This window comes from Scylla paramamosain, chromosome 18 (genome assembly GCF_035594125.1).
Source record: "Scylla paramamosain isolate STU-SP2022 chromosome 18, ASM3559412v1, whole genome shotgun sequence".
NCBI classification, from domain to species: Eukaryota; Metazoa; Arthropoda; class Malacostraca; order Decapoda; family Portunidae; genus Scylla; species Scylla paramamosain.
The window spans coordinates 1628626-1640000 of NC_087168.1; positions in this window are offsets into that span (position 1 = coordinate 1628626).

Here is an 11375-nt window from a genome sequence, read left to right on the forward strand (position 1 = left end):
GTTGTGTTTTGTCTAATGTGTTTACTTGGCCAGATATGTTACCATCAATTTCAGACCCACTGAGACATCGTTTTTTTTTTTTTTCGCAAATATCTTTTAAACAAACAGCTGTATCAATGTGACATTTTGGCACAGCTTATTTTGACACCGTCCCCTGACTTATGACATCACAATGCATTGCCAAGTGTGTTTCTTTAAGGAGTTTAGGCTTTCAAGGGGAAGATGGCAACAGCTGAGAAGACATTCAAACAGGGAAATGTGATGTAGTTATGACGTGAATCACTCAACTATCTCTCCCTCCACCCTCGTCTCTTCCATACCCCCCTTGCCCTCCTCTTGCCACCAATCACGCCAATTACTGCTTTGCACCTACACAGCCATGGTAGTATGTAGCCGTGACCGACAGCGATGAAGTATTCCTTACTGTATAAACATAATTTAGCTGATGCATGAGGGGCCGCTATTGGTAAGAATAACCAGCGATTCAACAATACTCTATGTGCACTTTTGATTATATGCTATTATAGACAAGTAATTTGTGCATCAATTCATATTTCTTGCACAAGGGAGAGAGAGAGAGAGAGAGAGAGAGAGAGAGAGAGAGAGAGAGAGAATGGAGGGTGAGGTGGGATTACCCGCCTACTCTACTAACGTAACACTACTAATTTAAATTAACTTCTCTATAATCTATAATTCATAAACATCAAAAGATGTTGTTGTTGGTGGTGGTGTTTTTGTTGTTGGTGATGACAGTGGTAGTAGTAGTGGTGGTGATGGTAATCGTGGTGGTTGTGATTATGATGGTGGTGGTGGTGGTGATGGTTGTGGTGGTAATGGTGGTGGTGGTGCATTGATGATGGCGATGACGGTTGTGGTGGTGGTGGTAGTAGTAATGATGGTGGTGGTGGTCGTGGCAGTGCATTGATAACTGCGATGACGGTATTGGTGCTGGTGGTGGTGGTTGTAATGATGGTGGTGGTGTTGGTGGTGGTAACTGGTAGTGTATTGAAGATGGCGATGGTGGTGGTGGTGGTGGTGGTAATAATGGCAGTGCTGTGGTATTTAAAAAGCTTACCATAATATGCGAAGTCGAGAAGTTGATAGGGCAATTCGCTTTGGCATTCACACTTTTCTACTTGTGCATATCACAAAAAGCCTTCACTTTTCTTCTTTGCTTTTCTACGTTTCACGCACATTCTTTCACTTTTTTCTCTGCACTTCACTCATAATCTTTCACTTTAATGCTTCGTGTTTCCTAGCACACTCTACACGTACTCCAATTCTCTTCTTCGGCTCTCTACACTTAACTACACTTCACTATAACTCATTCACCTTTATTTTTTCCCTTTCCTACACTACTACGTATACTCCCTCGTATACTCCTACGTATACTCCCTCGTATTTCCTTTTCATTTTTCTTCGCTTCACTAACACTGCATCATACCTCTCTCTTCCTTTTCTACACTCAGCGTTCTTCTTTACTTCACTGACAAGGTTCACACGACACGTACAGACAATGGTCATAATTCATACTGGTGGCTGCAGGCAAGGAAGTAAATGGTCTCTTATATTCCTTGGTTGAGGCCCCGCACCTGGAACACGATTAACTAAACCATTCTAAAGACCCGTATTCTGAAACACTTTGCCTTCTCAACGCGACCATTCTCAAAGGCTACAAAGATGGTTAACCGGGTTTTCAAAACTGCTTCTCCTGTTAGTAAATGGTTGTCAATAGAACAGTAAAACTTCTTTTAAAAATTAGTGTGGCTTCAACTTAGCCTTTTGAAAGTAATAGAGGTGTGGCGCAGAAAAGTGTTTCGGAATATGAGTCGCACTGATTGGTGGTACTTCGTGGTACTGCTGTGTGATGAAGAGCTTGTGTCTTCTCAACGGCAGTACAGATCGAGATTTTTGTCTTGATTTATTCTTCTGCTGCCACGTCCATTCTCCTAATCTTTCATTCCACAGTTCTTCCACGTATGTAGTCTTAAGTAGGTGTTTTGAAAAGTAGCGTTTCTTTTTAAGTTGTTGATGAATTCCCTCTCTCTCTCTCTCTCTCTCTCTCTCTCTCTCTCTCTCTCTCTCTCTCTCTCTCTCTCTCTCTATTTATCTTTCTATCTCTCTCTCTTTTGTTCAATACCAAGGAGTACAGGGATTTATCCACAGTACACACGAGACGCCCAATTATATCTTGGTCTTGGTCTTGGTCAAAACGCCACAACGAACTACACACACACACACACACACACACCCTCACCAATACTCATACACCATGCAAGTATCCGTCTGTTCTGCATTAAGGGACTACGTAACTCAGTCCTCTGTTCTGCTAAACCCTTTAAATGACACTACTTCCAAAATGACTAGCGCACCTGCAGACTTGTGCTACCCTAGTATTTCACAAGCAGTTTCCTGTATTTACTTAACGGCCATAATAGGGTAGACTCATGACAGGGGAAACACTCCCCCAGGGACACTAATACACCACCGTGGATCCAGGACGCCAGTGACCACCACAAACAGCGCCTTCAAGGAAAATCTTCGAGTGTTTACAGACGGAGGTGACAGACAAGGAATACATAACGCCACCTAGCCTCGTCTCGTCTCCGGAACTGTCACGTCACAGACATTATCACATTTCAAGATTCCCTGTTCTTTCTTACCGAACAAATGGCCAACATAAATGTCTCACGAGTTATTTATACAAATTAGATATATCAAAGTTAGATTTTTACAAATTACATAATGTTCATGGAGTTTTTTAATATTACCTCAAATTGATTCAACAGAAAATGTATAACGGGGTAACTCAACTGATCCCTTTAGCGTAGAAAGGAAGCAAAAAGCATGTTGTAATTGAAAAATAAATCTAGCGGGTATATATATATATATATATATATATATATATATATATATATATATATATATATATATATATATATATATATATATATATATATATATATATATATATATATATATATATAATCTTACCAATAGCAGCTCCTTATGGAGCAGCTAAATTATACGCATATGGTGATGAATACTCACTGTAAAATACGTGTGTGGCGGTTTTGTTTTAGGGTCACGCATGGTTACGTTATAGTGACGTGACACATCCTGCGCTGCGTTACGAATCTGCGTCCATTCCGATGAGCCTCGCTTGGAGATTTATTATTATTTTCTTTCAGGGTGGGGGAGGAGACCATTCTTTGTGTAAGTTTTATTGAAGTCTGGATTATTTTCTTTAGTACCATGCTCTCTCTCTCTCTCTCTCTCTCTCTCTCTCTCTCTCTCTCTCTCTCTCTCTCTCTCTCTCTCTCTCTCTCTCTCTCTCTCTCTCCCTTCTTGTGAGGGCACGCTTTTCCACACTCCGTTTTTTGTTAGATTTCCGAAGTCCATCGGTATTCTCTTTATGATTTATGACGAAGTGCGGTACTGTTTCGTTGGGGTTTTTATGTCTTCTTAAGACGTCTTTCAGTCCGTGCCAGTCCATTTTATGGAGAGCACGGGTGAGAATGAAGTAGAAATAAACACAGGGGATAAAAAAAAAATAGGTGAAACGGAAAGAGGAGGTGGTGAGTGAGAAGAATCAAGTTTGAAAGTGAGAAAGGAAATACAGTAGTTAATGAAAGGTGACAGGCAGAACGTCTTGCTTTTCGTATATTTTAGTTAAATTAAGCTAAGCTGACGGATTGTTTTAATATATTGTTTCTTTTCTTTTCAGGTTGTTGGTGTGCAGGCGGCTAAGGGTGTACTGTAAGAGGCATGATTTAGGACTAGACGAATCTAGGAATGGAATAAAGGACAATCATGAGAAGGGTAATAAGTAGGTGGAGAAGGAAGTTGAGGCTTCTGAACCTGACAGTTCAGAGGTGAACATTACCTCAGCATGAACTTTACTTCATGAGTGTGATGAGTGTGCGAGAGCGAGTTGTATGGTGATAACACAAGACAGGGAAGACACAAGGCTGGCAGGGTGGGACAGGACTGCACACGTCGTCACGATGGCAGACGTGTATGGCAACCTGTTAATTGGAAAGGCCAATGATGATAAATTTGTGGTCACCCTATCAGATGCTGAGTTTAAAGATTTTTATGAGTGTTATGAATCCATCCATGGATAATTAATTAAATTTTGACTCTATTGACATACATGTAAACATTCCCATCATACTCAGCCGATGAAGTCAGGACAAATAAAAAAAATTAACACAAAGTCTGCTGCCCCGATGGTGTTCCTTCATTATATATTCAGATCAATATATTCATTGTATATTCAGATCAATGCCACACCGCTGGATCCTTATGATCACAACATTGTTCAACAGTATTTTCATGTCCGGTAGCTACCCTGAGGCGTGGATTAGTGCAGTTTGTATAGTCAAGTGTGGCGATAGGAGCGAACCAAATCATTTAGGGGCATAAGTATCATTGATAGTTTGTCCACACTGCATGACATGGTACTGTGCTGCCGCCTGGGACGGTGGTTAGCACCACACTTGGGCACATTTTTCAGAAATCTAAGGAAATTATGCCCTCGCCTGCGAAGACGGTCGGCTGTAGCGCCGAAACTGGCATGTAGAGCAGTGGGGGACGTGGCCGCCTCAGGTTGGAGGAGTGGGTATATGGGTGCGGGAATATACAAACCAAGAATTCTACCTAAGAGGATATGCGGCTTCACTGGGAGGGCTGGAGGAATTGACTAGTGAGTTTAGATAACAACAGATGGCGCGCCGGTCAGAGAGGAGGGGAGAGGAGCGGACGGTCAATTTAACCAGATTTAAAAATTACCCTCTGCACTGTGTACAGGCAAGAGCGGTTGCTATATCTTTAGTAAAATAAAGAGTACTCTGCAGGTGGTGCGACTCCATATATTGTCCACTGACGCCAGAAGGATGATGCATGCGAGAGGCTGGTGACATGTTGACCGGGATAATGTTGTTCGAATTCAAATAACAGGCAGTGTAAATGAGGGGAAACGCTGTCACGCCCGAGGAGTTCTCGCTTCTCATCTTAAGTCACTTGTGATTGTTACTAAATGCCGTAGGCTTTATTTGCTGTCCATGAAAGATAGATAAACATTATCTGATAGCTGTGGAGACTAAACAAGTTAGCACTGAACGTTTAGCTGGTGTGGCTTGAGTAGTGTGTTGGCACATTTTTTTTCCACATTCCTAGGCCACTGAGGAGGCCGAATGTGCCAAAGCAGTTAGATAGACTTTGTTGAGGTTATTGAAGTGATTAGGCAAATTAATATACTCGTACAGTGATGTTCTGTTGGTATGAGAAGACCAGTAGTGTTCACTGTTGAGGCTACAGTATAGAGACCACAGTCCCTTCCGGCATGCGTGGTACTACTGCCAGGCATACTACTGGGCGAGTTGATGTCTCTTAAAGATTATTATTTAACACCATTCCTTTGTCTTGTGACATGGTCCGCCTGAGTGACTGAGTGATTTCATTTATAGCGCCGCAACACCGCAATAAATGAGTCATGTGGCGCAGCTACGAAACATTCAAAGCAGCTAGGATGGCAGGTTGAAATACAGAAATTAAAAACAAAATTATGGTATGGTCAAAATATTAAAAAGCACTAGAAATACGAATATATAAAAGGAAATGGCATGTGCCAGCAAAAACTGAAGTGTTACAAAGTGAGAGGGTTGGTATTTCAGTGTATTAATTTCAAGTGACGCAGAATATTACGTCTGGCGTTGTTCATTTCGCATCCAAGGCACTGACTCCGCTGACCCAGGCCCCATGACCCAGCGTTGCTAGCTATGTCTCTCTCATTGACTTCCAGGTTCTCCCAGTGCAAGGGTAAAGTCCTGCCTAAGACTATAGTACTGTTAGAATAACTAAAATAAAAATATATAAAAGGGAAACCTGATGCCTTACAGCATTTGATTACCTTCTGGTTGATTGCAAAACTGTGTACTACATGGCCTTAAAAAAAAAAAAATATCAGTGTGGAGTTTTCAGTACTCAGTAGAATACAAAAAAAAAAAAAAAGTAAAAACCCATGTTACATGTTTGTATAACATTCTTTCATTTGCAAAAATTACAGAAGCAATTTTGTATTCGTAAGATGTTGTAACTCCACTCCATGTTGTAACTCCAAAAAGGAACAGCAAAACTGTAATGTGTTAATCTGCTGCAAATTTTTGTTTCTTTGGCATGCCTTTATTTTTTATTTTATTTATTTATTTATTTATTTATCTTTTTTTTTTTATTATGAATCAGCCGTGTTTCTAAAATGCCATTTTGTTGCAGATGTGTGAAATGGCTCCATGCTTTCAGTATCACTTGAGAGGAACACATATGCTTCACGGTTCATTGTGATGCCAAGGTGCTGTTGCTCAGTAATACAGACGCACAATATTTGTTTACTTATTAACAAATAAAGACAATGTGCCTTACGCATACTGTGAAGAGAAAAAAAAAATAACAGGAAGATGATTTGTATGGCAGTGGAACATTTATGACAAATTGTGCCGATTATAATTTTCTGATGAATTTTTATAAAGGCTGCTTTTCTTTAGATGGTTGTAAGAAGCAAACTGACGCACACGTCACACAATAATGCAGTCTCGCAGAACACACATGCGACATACAATTTTTCTGACATGGATGATTTTTTTTTTTTTTTCTGATAAGTTCACAGATGAGCCTAGATGGTCTGTAGAGTTATCAGTCACATCATGGAAGTGTACGTATTCATGGCACTACTAGTTTAATAATCTAAAACTTGTTAGACAAAAGGTTCTGTTTAATTTCAGCATATATGATTGTTCTACTTTCACTCTATTAGTTTCATACTCTGAAAAAAAAAATTACCTTCGTTTTATGCTTCATGTTTTACGTTATATTGGTATATACTTTATGATGCTTCTATTTAGTCTTTCCGTTCGCTATCGTGTTATCCATTTCTCCGTTATCTTATTTCGTGATCATGCTTTAGTTTTCATATTTTAGATTTTAAGGTTTACTTGTTTAGTTTTGTATCATCTTTAACTTTTATAGTTTTGAATAACTGTGACTAGAATACCATACTCAGTATTCGTATTCGAATACATTCGAATACAGCATTTGGATACATTCGTATTCGTATTCGAATACTTGTCACCTGATATCAAAGTATTTGCATTCGTATTCGAATACTTGGGAAAAGTATTCGTGTTTTTCGAATAATATGCCCAATAATCTTAAATCCATCATCAAACATAATAGTTATTGTTCCTTCCAGGTTACAAATCTTCGTTCCTGTTTGTCCGATATATATATATATATATATATATATATATATATATATATATATATATATATATATATATATATATATATATATATATATATATATATATATATATATATATATATATATTAAGGGTGTATATGAGCAGGAGTCTTTCTCTAATACATATCTCATTGAATGTGATAGCTAGTTGAGCATTTATTATTTTTCTTAAGATATTTTCCTTATATCTTATGATTGTCTTTTTTAATTGGCTGTATGACTTCGCCGAAGCTAGTCATTTTCGCTAGATCGCGATTTCGGGTCCTTGACCCTTCTTCAGTAGCGAAGGTCTATCCGTGTTGAGGGTGTCGGAGAGAATGGCTCAAGCTGATTGCGGGGGTGACAAGCCTACCGGTATAAATACACACCCGCAATCAGCTTGAGCCATTCTCTCCGACACCCTCAACACGGATAGACCTTCGTTACTGAAGAAGGGTCAAGGACCCGAAATCGCTATCTAGTGAAAATGACTAGCTTCGGCGAAGTCATACAGCCAATTAAAAAGAATATAAGACAATCATAAGATACGAGTATAAGGAAAATATCTTAAGAAAAATAATAAATGCTCAACTAGCTATCACATTCAATGATATATATATATATATATATATATATATATATATATATATATATATATATATATATATATATATATATATATATATATATATATATATATATATATATATATATATATTTTTTTTTTTTTTTTTTTTTCTTTATGTAGGAAGGATACTGGCCAAGGGCAACAAAAATCTAATAAAAAAAAATGCCCACTGAAATGCCAGTCCCATAAAAGGGTCAAAGCAGTGGTCAAAAATTGGTGGATAAGTGTCTTGAAACCTCCCTCTTGAAGGAATTCAAGTCATAGGAAGGTGGAAATACAGAAGAAGGCAGGGAGTTCCAGAGTTTACCAGAGAAAGGGATGAATGATTGAGAATACTGGTTAACTCTTGCGTTAGAGAGGTGGACAGAATAGGGGTGAGAGAAAGAAGAAAGTCTTGTGCAGCAAGGCCGCGGAAGGAGGGGAGGCATGCAGTTAGCAAGATCAGAAGAGCAGTTGGCATGAAAATAGCGGTAGAAGACAGCTAGATATGCAACATTGCGGCGGTGAGAGAGGGGCTGAAGACAGTCAGTTAGAGGAGAGGAGTTGATGAGACGAAAAGCTTTTGATTCCACCCTGTCTAGAAGAGCAGTATGAGTGGAACCCCCCCAGACATGTGAAGCATACTCCATACATGGACGGATAAGGCCCTTGTACAGAGTTAGCAGCTGGGGGGGTGAGAAAAACTGGCGGAGACGTCTCAGAACACCTAACTTCATAGAAGCTGTTTTAGCTAGAGATGAGATGTGAAGTTTCCAGTTCAGATTATAAGTAAAGGACAGACCGAGGATGTTCAGTGTAGAAGAGGGGGACAGTTGAGTGTCATTGAAGAAGAGGGGATAGTTGTCTGGAAGATTGTGTCGAGTTGATAGATGGAGGAATTGAGTTTTTGAGGCATTGAAAAATACCAAGTTTGCTCTGCCCCAATCAGAAATTTTAGAAAGATCAGAAGTCAGGCGTTCTGTGGCTTCCCTACATGATATGTTTACCTCCTGAAGGGTTGGACGTCTATGAAAAGACGTGGAAAAGTGTAGGGTGGTATCATCAGCATACGAGTGGATAGGACAAGAAGTTTGGTTTAGAAGATCATTAATGAATAATAAGAAGAGAGTGGGTGACAGGACAGAACCCTGAGGAACACCACTGTTAATAGATTTAGGAGAAGAACAGTGACCGTCTACCACAGCAGCAATAGAACGGTCAGAAAGGAAACTTGAGATGAAGTTACAGAGAGAAGGATAGAAACCGTAGAAGGGTAGTTTTGAAATCAAAGCTTTGTGCCAGACTCTATCAAAGGCTTTTGATATGTCCAAGGCAACAGCAAAAGTTTCACCAAAGTCTCTAAAAGAGGATGACCAAGACTCAGTAAGGAAAGCCAGAAGATCACCAGTAGAGCGGCCTTGACGGAACCCATACTGGCGATCAGATAGAAGGTTGTGAAGTGATAGATGTTTAAGAATCTTCCTGTTGAGGATAGATTCAAAAAACTTTAGATAAGCAGGAAATTAAAGCAATAGGATGGTAGTTTGAGGGATTAGAGCGGTCACCCTTTTTAGGAACAGGTTGAATGTAGGCAAACTTCCAGCAAGAAGGAAAGGTGGATGTTGACAGACAGAGCTGAAAGAGTTTGACTAGGCAAGGTGCAAGCACGGAGGCACAGTTTCGGAGAACAATAAGAGGGACCCCCATCAGGTCCATAAGCCTTCCGAGGGTTTAGACCAGCGAGGGCATGGAAAACATCATTACGAAAAATTTTAAGACGTGGCATGAAGTAGTCAGAGGGTGGGAAGAGAGGGAGGAACAAGCCCAGAATCGTCCAAGGCAGCGTTTTTAGCAAAGGTTTGAGCAAAGAGTTCAGCTTTAGAAATAGATGTGATAGCAGTGGTGCCATCTGGTTGAAGTAGAGGAGGGAAGGAAGAAGAAGCAAAGTTATTGGAGATATTTTTGGCTAGATGCCAGAAATCACGAGGGGAGTTAGATCTTGAAAGGTTTTGACATTTTCTGTTAATGAAGGAGTTTTTGGCTAGTTGGAGAACAGACTTGGCATGGTTCCGGGCAAAAATATAAAGTGCATGAGATTCTGGTGATGGAAGGCTTAAGTACCTTTTTGTGGGCCACCTCTCTATCATGTATAGCACGAGAACAGGCTGTGTTAAACCAAGGTTTAGAAGGTTTAGGACGAGAAAAAGAGTGAGGAATGTACGCCTCCATGCCAGACACTATCACCTCTGTTATGCGCTCAGCACACAAAGTCGGGTCTCTGACACGGAAGCAGTAGTCATTCCAAGGAAAATCAGCAAAATACCTCCTCAGGTCCCACCAACTAGCAGAGGCAAAACGCCAGAGGCACCTTCGCTTAGGGGGATCCTGAGGAGGGATTGGAGTGATAGGACAAGATAAAGATATGAGATTGTGATCGGAGGAGCCCAACGGAGAAGAAAGGGTGACAGCATAAGCAGAAGGATTAGAGGTCAGGAAAAGGTCAAGAATGTTGGGCGTATCTCCAAGACGGTCAGGAATACGAGTAGGGTGTTGCACCAATTGCTCTAGGTCATGGAGGATAGCAAAGTTGTAGGCTAGTTCACCAGGATGGTCAGTGAAGGGAGAGGAAAGCCAAAGCTGGTGGTGAACATTGAAGTCTCCAAGAATGGAGATCTCTGCAAAAGGGAAGAGGGTCAGAATGTGCTCCACTTTGGAAGTTAAGTAGTCAAAGAATTTCTTATAGTCAGAGGAGTTAGGAGAGAGGTATACAGCACAGATAAATTTAGTATGAGAATGACTCTGTAGTCGTAGCCAGATGGTGGAAAACTCGGAAGATTCAAGAGCGTGGGCACGAGAGCAGGTTAAGTCATTGCGCACATAAACGCAGCATCCAGCTTTGGATCGAAAATGAGGATAGAGAAAGTAGGAAGGAACAGAAAAGGGGCTACTGTCAATTGCCTCAGACACCTGAGTTTCAGTGAGGAAAAGAAGATGAGGTTTAGAAGAGGAGAGGTGGTGTTCTACAGATTGAAAATTAGATCTTAGACCGCGAATGTTGCAGAAGTTAATGAAGAAAAAGTTGAGGGGGGTGTCAAGACACTTAGGGTCGTCGACGGAAAGGCAGTCCGACCTGGGGACATTTATGGTCCCCTCCCCAGATGGGGACTCCGAGGCTGGTGTAGGAGTCGCCATAATTTAAAATTTTTGAGTGAAGGGTGTGTGTGTTATTAGGTGCTTGTAGTTTTGTGTGGAGGAAGAGAGTTGTCTTTAGAGGGCAGGCTGTGACTACCCCCTTGTGTTGTGAGACACAAAGGAAACGTTAAGTGAGGTCACAGCTGTGTTTAATGATAAGTTCACAGCACCCCCTGAACAGTGCTTTAGACCTCACTGGGAGTAATTATCGTTTCGGCAGGTGTCTACTGCCTCCTCCTGTATGTATATACCAAGTATGTATGTACGAGGTGTGTCATTAAAGTTCCAGGACTGGTG